At 36.2% G+C, this 12,527-nt stretch overlaps 1 pseudogene across 1 annotated transcript; it reads left to right on the top strand.

The window, feature by feature from the left end:
• The first annotated feature begins 745 nt into the window (after positions 1-745).
• On the top strand, positions 746-5,549 carry LOC143252167 (uncharacterized; annotated as a pseudogene). Its single transcript, XR_013028867.1, has 2 exons — positions 746-1,167; positions 3,888-5,549. The product of XR_013028867.1 is annotated as an uncharacterized LOC143252167 (transcript).
• Positions 5,550-12,527: the final 6,978 nt, after the last annotated feature.

Here is a 12,527-nt window from a genome sequence, read left to right as displayed (position 1 = left end):
TGTACATGTATGTTTTTTGAAATGCAACAGTACTTTTATACCCTCAGTGTTAAACAGGTTCAAATCCGTGCCATACCAAGGAAAGCTTGTGACACTTTCTCATAACTTATGTTGTTTTATTTTTAATTTTCGCCTCGAGCTCTTTACAAACACATTTCTCCTACACACTCATTCCGGTGAGTGCTGTTTGTTGAATTCAGTAAAAATCTATTCAAAGGTTGTCAGCTGGCTGCGCTGGTCATTCCTGATTTTCAAGCGATAGACAAAAGGGAAAGGAGCAAGTTAACACCACCCACCGCCAACACTTTAACATGTCACATTTGACCGTCATTCTTATAACTCATCCACGACCCCAAAAGGCAGACCACGATGTTTTTGGGACAGTAAAAAACAACATGAACCACAGAATCCCGGATCCACAATCTGGCACCTAATCACTTGGCCCAATTTGACACCCCAGTGAGTTTTCCTCACTTTCAATGTTTTTTACTTTTGAATGTTTGCTACGTTCATTCTTAGTGACAGTTTCGAGTCTTACGAAGAAAACACTCTGTTCTGCGTCATAAGATCCATTGTTGTAGTTTGAGTTTACAGACGATTTTCGAAAGCTGACGTAATTTCCACAACATTCACGTTCTCATCCATGTGACATAATTTTCATCATATCATCCAATCAAAAGTATGTATTCGCTTATACTTCCAAGCTCAGGCTGCTTGGAAATATCCAATAGCTGAGGAGATTTAAATAATCGGGAAGAGCTCAAAAGCTTGTGAAAGTTACACGGATGCACGATTGAGGACGTCATCTCACGTAGTTAGATGTTTCCTAAAAACCCTTGACCACATCAAGGACGAATCAACTTTCAACTTCAAATCGCGTGCTGTTCTGTGCCGCACAGTTACACAAGCATAAGACCAAAAGAAATATATATCGGGTCTTTAAATCTAATCAAGTATTGGCGTAAAGTCATCCCTGGAATTATTACTGCTGTACATTTGCATCTTTTAGACGCGCAGGTACGAATCAAAGAATGTTAATAAACTGTAAGTTGTTTATAATTTATCAAATTTGCTCAGAATAATACAACAGTGTCGCCACGATCGAACTGTTGGATTGCATAGTTCAAAAGAACCCTTTCTCGTCTTAATTTTCAACAAAACAAAATGGTAAGTTGAGAAGAACTGTGTTACCACTGTTTTAATGAATAATTCAGTTAATATATTTTGAGAGAACTACTGGATATGGGCTATACTTCTCAAAAAGTAATGAATAATAATTGGTATATATAATAATATATACCGCTAAAACTGAAAAAAAAGGACTTGAACTAATATCGCTTGATAATTCCCCTGATAATTATAGCTTAATTTAATAATTTCAGTGATAAACTGTCAGATTTTGTGCTGACCCAAACTATCAGATAATTCCTCTGAGAATTATAGCTTAATTTAATAATTTCAGTGACAAACTGTCAGATAATTACCCTGAGAATTATAGCTTAATTTAATAATTTCAGTGACAAACTGACAGATTTTGTGTTGACCCATTGTTCTACACTGGAGAATACAGGTTGTAACTTCAGTTAATACAATACTTGTGTTGATTCTTAACTTCTTATAATGCAGTTATTCTTAAAAATAGTAGTTTAAATTTGAGGTATTCATTATTTGAGTTGATTTTTAGAACTCCTCAATTAAATTATCACCCCTACAAAATCAGTATAAACAAATATCTTCCCTTTTATTATAATCGTAGGTTATATTATGCACGCATATAATTATCTTTGTTCCTGGTAATATTTTTTTTTAAAAAGGGAATTACAATTGACTCATGTTTTATACACGTTCCATATACAGTACGATTTGGATAAAGAAATGTTGGTCATGTATCTACCTTTGATATTTAAGTTTACTTTTTTTAAAAAAAACTTAACCACTACCTACAAGAAAACTCAGCCATACCTAACTTATTTCATGCGATAGTCCTAAACAGAGTTATTGAACGTATATATGACAATGTGTTTGTATGTTTATAATTCTGCATATCATTTCCAGTTCATAACAACGGTGTTCATGTGGAATACATATTTGGATCACTTCCAATGCAAATATTTGAGAATTGATGTGCGATTCAACTTATACCTGTTACTTGTTTTATTTGTTTTTGAATTTCGCGTAAAGCTACACGAGGGCTATATACGATACCCGTCCTTACTTTAACAGTGTAAGACTAGAGGGAAGGCAGCTAGTCATCACCACCAACCGCCAACTCTTGGGCTACTCTTTTACCAAAGAATAGTGCGATTGACCGTCACGTTATGACGCCCCCACGGCCAAAAGGGCGAGCATGTTTGGTGTGACGGGGATTCGAACCCGCAACCCTCAGATTACGAATCGAGCGCCCTAAATATCTGACTGACATCTGTTATATATTTTGTCATATGAATTGTTTTAAACGTTGCTTTTATTTCGAATATTACACTGCTTCTATACACCTAAGATGGCAAAACAAATAAGCTCATTTGGTCTACTAAAAACAAGATGAAAAACGATTTGCATTTCGTTTGTTTTGAATTTGGTTTAAAAATTACACAAGGTCGATCTGCTATAACCTTACCAAATTTAGCAGTGAAAGCTAGTCATCACCACTCATCGCCAACTCTTTTACCAAGGAATAGAAGGACTGACCATCACAATATAACATCGCCTCGGCTGAAAGGGCGAGGCATGCTTGGTGGGACAGGGATTCGAACCAGTGACTCTCAGATTGCGAGTCGGGCGCCATAACCATGCCGGACCTAATTTGCATTCAAATGTAATCATTTCCACATTATTTTATCTAAAAAAAAAAAGCATTCTGAATTGCTATATGAAAAGAATTTTTATTAGATACAAATAATACTTTAGATAGACTTCTGGCCACGACGAACTCGGGCAAGCAGGTGAATTTTGTTATTAAAAAAATCCATATCTGTGTAGTATATTGTAGTAAGCAAGAGGGGGTTTGATATGATATTTTTATTTACCTCTGATTCAATATCCATAAATTATCAAATATGTGAACTGTACTATGAACTTGTTACAAATACATCTGGCCCGGCATGGCCAAGCGTGTTAAGGCGTGCGACTCGTAATCTGAGGGTCGCGGGTTCGCATCCCCGTCGCGCCAAACATGCTCGCCCTTTCAGCCGTGAGGGCGTTATAAAGTGACGGTCAATCCCACTATTCGTTGGTAAAAGAGTAGCCCAAGGGTTCGTGGTGGGTGATGATGACTAGCTGCCTTCCCTCTAGTCTTACATTGCTGAATTAGGGACGGCTAGCACAGATAGCCCTCGAGTAGCTTTGTGCGAAATTCAACAAACAAACAAACACATCATGGAAGAACATAGCTCCTCATATCCATTTGTTTTTTAATATTTACTTATCCACTTTACAAAATGTTCATTTTCTAGAAAATGTATCCGTGACAAATGTATTTGAGAGTTGAGTGCTTATTATAATTCTTTATATAACTCATGGAAAGAAAAAAGGAAACAAACTGGCTTATGATATTAATGCCCTTATTCTATTTTCTGAACAATATTTACTAATGTTCATATTGCTGTATATCAAACTGGAAGGAGGTGGCGTTTTGTTGTTCATTCTCGTAGTTGATATTTGGATATTCTTTGCGTTGTAAGTACTTGCAGATAGCTTGCAGTGAAATAACGCATATCTTTCACTGAAATGCACGTACTTCAATACTTAAAATATTTTGACATCGTAACTGATAACGATAATATTTAACATTATTTTGTCAGAAATTTCTATGAATATTAAAAAAGAATATTTTTCCATCTTTTCTGAAAACCTGAATTTTTATAACTATATATCTTTCTAATTTCTAGGTTGCCTTGTTCATGATTTTGTTTTTCTTTACTGGAACTATACCAGGAGAGGGCGCCAGCATAAAGAATAAACCACAGGAAGTCCAAAATAATACAGAAGATCTTGTTGCCTCTGATTTAACTATCGAATCGAACAAGGATGATTTCCCAAGACCTGAAGCCTCCTTCTTTTTTACAAATATTGGACCCAATAGCTTTGAATATCGCGGAATGTTTAGCCACGGACAAAGCCCTTTTGCTTACGAAAACATTGATGGATTTCTAAAAGGCTTTCATGATTTCTCCAAGTTTGAAAAAACTAATGGTCCATCTCCACACATTCCTGTATTCACTCAAGACCCTTATTTTGATAAAAATCCATTATTATCTGGATTTAAAAAAACCGACTTGTACAACATAAACAAGGGTAATAAAGAAAGAGAACAAGGCTTACCATTTGGAGCAAGGTTACCTAAACAGGAAGAGGGCAAACCCAAAAATATTTATTACAGGAACCCCAAACCACATCTTTCAAAACCACAAAATTCAGTTTTAATGTTCCTCGCTTGATAACACCAACCTTTCCACCGCCACCATTTTATAATATACCAAAAGTCAACAGACCAAACTCTCCACCAGCAACAACACAAAAACCATTCTATAACAAACCCCAATTAAACCCTGCAATCTCTCCACCTAAAGCCTCAAAGAAGGATTATTTACAAAACAACATTCCTGCACTACATACAAGAGAACCATATGGGATACAACATCAAAACAGTATTTTTTCTACTCAGAAACGGTTTTCTCAACACAGCTTCAAAGGTGCTGATGAATATCCAAAAATCTTCACATTTACTGATGAACGAATAAACATTGTTGACTTTGACCACAAAAAGAAAGCAGGAAGAATACCAAATTTGAAAAAGGGTGATTATTTAGATAGAGACCGGATTCCTCGAAATAAGTTTCTTATCTTACATGGTGGTATGTACAGCGAAAATGTACCGTTAACACACACAAGATTATACAAGCCTCAACCAATAAAACCACTTGTATCTACATTTTACAAAACATTTACTTCTGAAGATGATTCTGAAATTCATGAATTCTTATATTATTAGTACAAGTGAATAAGAAAAAAAAACTGTATTAATAATAGTATGTGATATAAAAATATAGGTGCTACAAAATTTATTTGTGGTACTGTATGAAATAAAACTGGTATACAAGTAACACTGCATTTCATATGCATCTATATTTAAATATATCATTGATTTGGAAATTATCACATAGTGTGTGCAGAGATGGCATTTCATAAGTAATATCTTAGAATTTGCAATGCACATATTTCCAGGTGGTTTTTGGGAGATTTATTTCTCCATTATAATAATACTCAGATGTGAAGATTGAAGTAGAGAACATTTTTTTTAGCTGAACTTAAACATGATACTTTCACTACACTTTTTCCATGTACTGTGTTTAAGAGGTTTTCAAAATGTTTCTATGCTCACAACCAGTGAACCCTTGTTATTTAATGCTATTTCTACAATTCAGGTATTGCTGATGTAACTTAAACCAAGTTTATAGGGGTTCTTCTTAATCGTAGAACCCAGGAGCATAACGAGTTTCAGTGGTGGTTCTCAAACATATTTGTTCATGGAATAAAAATGAATTTTTATTTATTTCAGCTGATCATGTTGGTATATAGACACTATGCCACTTCTTTCCATAATTATACAACCTTTCTGTAGACCATAAATTGAGTATTACTGGTTTAGGTCACAGGAATGAGTAACATTTACCTCATACATAAAATATAAATAAATTTATTACTGCTAAATAATTAAATTGAGTAGCCTGATAAAGTACTTTAAAATTTTCTTTATTAGAAAATAATATTTTCTTTTTATAGTTATACATAAACTTAAAATCATTGTCTAAAGACAAAATCCAGTTGGTATATAAATTCAACAACAGGCTTATGTGACATTTGAATTTTTGAGCTCCTTATGAAAATCATGTTCTACTAGTATAGTACAAGTTATGTTTATCAAGTAAATGGGAGCATCTCATTAGCCGAGTATTTCTTGTCCAGTGAAATGTTTAATTCAAAAGGAGGAAAAACACTTTTCAGATGATATTTAAAAAATAATTTAGAATTAATGTTGACTATTCAATAGGGCATTCTTTTATGTTTTTTTTGGGAAGGAAGGTAATGACACAATTATTTAATAAACTCTTTCCCCAAACATTATGCTGAAATATCACACATATGTATAATTATATATATTGTAAGTATTTATACATTGACACAATTACCATTTAAATTATCTTGCAAAAAAACATTAATCATGGTAATTACATTAGTTAACTAATGTTTTAATGCACTTTAGTTCTTTTGTTAAACAACCTACAGCTTTGGTAAATTTCAAAGTAAAATTTAAAAACCACTGCTTCTAAACGTTACAAAAATATGATTTTAAAATATAAATTTGTAAGTAGATAACATGAGAAATTTTTTACTGCGTTTGGGACAAAGTATGAGAAAAGGTCACAACTGAAAATGAGTCAAATTTGAATGTGTAGGTCTGTAAAAAGAATTTGCAAATAATTGTTCTCAAATGTTATCATTGTTTACTATCTTCTGGCCTTCATAACCAGTTCATAATACAAGATTATTTAGTTTCTTACGATATAATGTTCATAATGGTTTAATCTATTATTCAGCAATAAATATATGTGAATTTTAAATTCTAAAGTACAAGACATTTTATCGTAACAATTAACTGTAACATTTAAATATTTATGTTGCCAGAAATTACAGTTCTTAAATAAAAGTGTTCAATGTTTTATCACATTTTAAAGTATTTCCACTTCACTAGTAAGTTGCTTCATATTTCTTTCAAAGTAAAAAATAATTTATATTACACAACATCACTGTCTATTAACACACTAAAAGAAATCATATACTTCAGTGCAAAGAATTAAATTTTGTGAATTAATAGATTGTGATGTTGTGTATTCTATCAATAAAATAATATGTTCTTAATATATTTAGTGGCCTATAAAAATCATTATATTCAAACCAGATTATACAATAGCTTAAACTATTAAAATAGTGACACGGAAGTTAATTCCTTTAGTTACCACACTTTCAAACTTCTGTTTGTTTTTTGGAATTTCGCACAAAGCTACTCGAGAGCTATCTGTGTTAGCCGTCCCTAATTTAGCAGTGTAAGACTAGAGGGAAGGCAGCTAGTCATCACCACCCACCGCCAACTCTTGGGCTACTCTTTTACCAACGAATAGTGGGATTGACCAACATGCCCCACGGCTGGGAGGGCGAATGTTTAGCGCGACGCGGGCGCGAACCCGCGGAGTACGAGTCACACGCCTTACGCGCTTGGCCATGCCAGGCCCTTTCAAACTTCAGATACACGTATTAACATACTAACCAATGAGAAACCAAAGTTTCTCCTAGTTCAGTATAAAATGTCTGATGCACATACAAATATATACATGAATGATCAGAACTTCACTGTAATGTTAATACCAAAAATACTGGTGTACTAAATTTCATTTTTATGTAGTTTACTATAATAACTGGTTATTTCGATTCGAGTTTTAGGATGGTCATTTTTGCAGTCATTGAAATAAGTATATTTGGGTACTAAATATCTATTATAGCTTTCAGTTAGGTCAATAAGTGAATGAATAATTTAGAACTGATAAAAACTTGTTTTCTCTTTCAACCAGTATTTAACAGACACAGTTTTCTAAGAAAAAGTTTAACTTATATATATATATATATATATATATATATATGCTTGAACGAAATATCATACACTTGAAACATGTTGAACAACATACCTAGTAGATTGGTGATTAAATGGCGTTTCTACTTATTGATGTTTTTGGAAAGAAGACCCAGGCTTTTCTCAATGCCATATCGAAACACCGTTTCGTTCTAAGCTATTTTAAAAGTAGATATTTAATTATATTTATACCTGGTATTAATTTTTAAAAAGGCTGTTTTTTTATTATAAGCAATTTTAGCACCCTTCAGTTAAATATGATCTTTCATTCTGTACAATATTAATCACAATACTCAGCATTGTAATAAATATACAGTGAAATTTAACTTTTTTTGTGTCTCTTTAGCTGAGTACTTGATGTGGGACTTTTCACTTGTCAAGAAAGTAATCCACCAACTGATCTAAGGAGCAATCTTATTATTAAAGCACTTTTTAAAATAAACCAAACTACCGTATTCTTTTTCTCTCATAAATATTGGTCTACTCTAGATGGTCTTATATTAGAGTCTTGGGACGAACATTAGCCCTACGATAATCTTTTTTGCATCTTCTATAAAACTATTCTAATTATCAGACTCTCGTGCACATAAGTAACTTAACTCACTAACAATCATTATTTCACACGTTAGTACATCTCTTTCTGTGCTGCCCTCTATTTGCAAACTTTTTGAACGCACGCTATTTACTGGAATCCAAAGTTCCAACAAGTCTCTGTATATTATTATGCATAACCTCTCTACCAATAGAAGAGCACTCTATGACATGATGCAAGTGATTCCCTCCATACGTCACTACCGAATTATCTCTTCGAAGTTTGACATAAGGCGCGAACACCGTAAATGTGTTGGGAGGAGGGGTGAGAGAAGGGAAGTACCTATCGGAGAAACATTTTTACTTTGAGAAATTATAACTTGCGATACTGTACACTCTCTTGAATCCCACACTGAAATTGGGGAGGGACCAGTGCGAGGGAAGCCCAGGTGCATCCCATGGAGTTATCTGGAGGACATCCTCAAAGAGAGAAACAGATCAGATAATCTGAAAAGAACTGTACCACATCTGAGTAAGGTATCTCTTTTGCCATTAAATTGTCAGGAAAATCAGACAGAGCGGAACATGTAGGGAACAATATGGGCGGGAGAGAATGGTGTGAAAAAGAGACAGAAAAATGTAGAATCATGTGGGTGATATAATAGATGATGTACCTCATGGTATTGAGTGGCTAGGGTGCAACGGACTGCACTTGGTAAATCAACTGCATTCAAACCTTACTCGCCAGCTATCGAAATTCTCGTGAGGGTAGGATTAAAATTATGTCATCTTCACCTCGAATCCAAAGTCTAGTGGGAATATACCAGAAAACTCCGGGAAAGCACAGGGTGGCCTAATGCCAGGGATCTGGGATTGTGTCATCTGAAATCTGAGGGAAGTCCATTGCATGCACTTAGCCCCATGACTGAAACGCCTCTGGTCGTCAACAATTAGTGAAGACACAGAACAGAAGAATAAACATGCCATGAAGGCCTTTGAATCCAACAGAAATACCCACTGAGAGGGGAAGATAGACAACCTGAAACCTGTGTGAGGATTTATGTGATTGGTTCACTTGATCTCCAAAATCTCACTTATTGGGTACTGACATTCACCTGAGGGTTGGAAAAGGGCACCCAATTGGAGAGATGAATTGCATTTGAGCATTTCAACTCTGGGAAATCACCCATCTGAAGGACCTTGTAACCCTTTTTACACTGGCAGAACACCACTGTCCTACTCTGAAATGAATGGTTATACCCAAGTGTGGAATCTATCCAGCAGAATGCCTCCATAGTCAACCACTGTAGGTGCTTGGAACTGTTAAGTGTTAAGGGCTCCTGTACTTCACTGGAAGAAAGGGGAGAAATATGTGTTTCAGAATCTTAAAAGGCAGCATCACCCGAGAAGTTAGTGTAATGAGTGATCATGAAACCACAGTTTCAAAAGCAGACCACACTGACTTATTCAATCTAAGCATGGCAAGAATAGGCAGAAATCTCCTTCTGCTTTATCCATGCCATTCAAAGGTGTTATGGTTTAGAATGGGCATATTATGATTCAATCATCACGAGGAATTAACGTTCTAGTGATCTTGTTAAATACAGTCCATTTCAGGGGTGAACACACATGTCTACGGAAAATGCACAAGAATCAACATGACCTACAGTGTGAATTTGATAGCAAAATGTCTGTAAATGGTTATAGCTATCTAAGTGTAACCCATTCCAAGTACTAACAGAATACCTGGGCAGGCACCACTTGCCTCAGAGTAGGATCCAAGGTGAAGATGAAGCAACGTCTTCTGAAAGAAAGGAAAGTATTAGTAAACACTTACCTCGTGTCATTGCAGTACCAAATTATGTAGAAGAGCCATAAGGTGGGAGACGATACTCTAAGGAAGCAGAAACAGTGATGAGGTGTAAGTAGTTGGAGATGAACAAGCGTGGAGTTGTCCACATGCTTGATCTTAGGATCTTCTCCAACAGCTGACAAGGATGAGGGGTAAGAGAGAAGGTAAAATGATGGATTTGATGTGAGAAAATATAAAAGAAATCAAGTTGGGAAGGATACAAGGAGGACGAGTCCAACTGGATCAAAGGATGAACCCAATTTGTCAGGGTAACCAGGAAAATATCATAGGAAGAGAAAGATTGCCAAGAATAAAAGACAGGAACAAGGACACTATGTGAGCAATATAACCATGGAGAGCACAAACAGGACAGAAGAGTCTATCTCGATCAGGAAGAGAGTAGACATGAAAAAGTAGAGGACAGTCAGATGGGAGAAAAGGAGGACTGACTTTCTTGACCCACAGAGGTCTCAGAAAGGAAAGCACAATCTGGATAAAGGATAAAGTAGGTAGAGTAGCAGAAAGTCGAGGGTGAAAATATCTGACCTGCGATGTTCGCAGACCAAGAGTGAGAAGAAATACACCTTTAAATAGAGGTGAAACACGGAATCCACAGACAGCAGTTCAAACAGATATAAAGTGAGGACATGAAGGACCCAGCTGGTCTTGATGGGGACCCATTAGAAAAGATGGATCACTGTTGGATAGAAGCTATCTATGGCTCCAAGGACACAGCAACTGGGCCAGAGAATGGGTTTGCATGAATAGAGTGTCATGACACAAAACGTTCTAAAGAGAAATGAACCACGTGTGTGGTGCCAGAGCCAAAAGCGAAATGCAGCCTACAGTGGAAGGGCATAGGCAGATGATGTCCCCAGAAAACGCCATAGGGTTCTCATGAAGAACCTCAAACCGAAAGAGGATTGAAGTGAGGTATTACAAAAAGCGTCAGAGGAAGAAAAAGGCGGGAAAATCGGACATAGGAAGGATGAACAGAAAAATTGGGACTCATCCCTTCAAACAAATAAAATAAAACAGAACCCACAATTGGTGGTCTATAATTTGGGGGCCCACCCTAAAAGATGCAAGGGTGGACTAACCTAAAACTCACGGGGCAGTGGGAATACGAATTATATTACCCAACTGGACAACAAAAGCACAGTGTAAACCTAAACATCAGGGGATGGTGAAAACAAGAGAGAGATAGAAACAATAAGGAAGGTCAAATTAGTTATGGCAAGAGATAAAACATCACATACCAGAGATATAATTTCCAAGAAAAGCCCACGATGGTTGAACAGAATCCTCTGCCAAACGAAAAGTGTTTGTTTGGGCTTCTTTACCAACGAATTTCGTCACAAAGGGCGAGCATGTTTAGCGCGACGCAGGCGCGAACCCGTACTCGAGGGGTCACAAACGCTAAGGGAATAACTACCATTTTCTGTACTTTTACAGCATAAGCAATTAAGTTTGTTTGTTTTTTAATTTCGCACAAAGCTACTCGAGGGCTATCTGTGCTAGCCGTCCCTAATTTAGCAGTGTAAGACTAGAGGGAAGGCAACTAGTTATCACTAACTACCGCCAACTCTTGGGCTACTTTTGTACCAACGAATAGTGGGATTGACCGTCACATTATAACGCCACCATGGCTGAAAGGGCGAGCATGTTTGACGCGACGGGGATGCGAACCCGCGATTCTCAGATTACGAGTCGCACGCCTTAACACGCTTAGGCATGCCAGGCCTAACGAAAAGTGATAATTCAGTAGTGGCGTATAGAGGAAGTCACATATGTTATGTGATAGAGTGCTCTTCTATTGGCAGAGAGATAATGCATGATGATTTGCTTAAGAGGCGTGTTGGAGCCTTGGATTCCAAGAAAGGGATGATGAAGGTTTATGGCATGCATTCAATGCATGTAGAGGGCAGCACAAAACGAGAAAACAAATTGTGTGAGTGAAGGGAGAGTACCAATATTGAAATCAGTTTTTAATAAATGAGATAACTTCATTGTTTTCCTTCTCACAATTAAGGCTTGTTCTTTGGATCTAAGATCAACAAAAGATAGTAATTAGTGTTTATCTGGTTGCTTAACTTTTTTTTACATTCTACACATTTGAATGTGAGCTCGTAACATTTTGGGTATACAGGCAAGTTTTTTACCAACTGAACTATAGTTTCACCCACTAACAGTTGCTAATAAGGCACGTTTGAAGAGTTCACTATCACTAATACACTAAATTAACTTATAATAAATATCATAAATGGTGAGGAAAAAATAACAGTTTGATTGCTAGCATGGGGAAAATTACTTGGTTTGGGTTGAATTTCACGCAAAGCTACACGAGAGCTATCTGCGCTAGCCGTCCCTAATTTAGCAGTGTAAGACTAGAGGGAAGGCAGCTAGTTATCACCACCCACTACCAATTCTTGGGCTACTCTTTTACCAACGAATAGTGGG

The sequence above is a fragment of the Tachypleus tridentatus genome, chromosome 6, assembly GCF_004210375.1.
Source record: "Tachypleus tridentatus isolate NWPU-2018 chromosome 6, ASM421037v1, whole genome shotgun sequence".
Lineage (NCBI taxonomy): Eukaryota > Metazoa > Arthropoda > Merostomata > Xiphosura > Limulidae > Tachypleus > Tachypleus tridentatus.
Note: the sequence above shows the minus strand (reverse complement) of the source record. Positions and strands in the feature narration are given on the sequence as shown.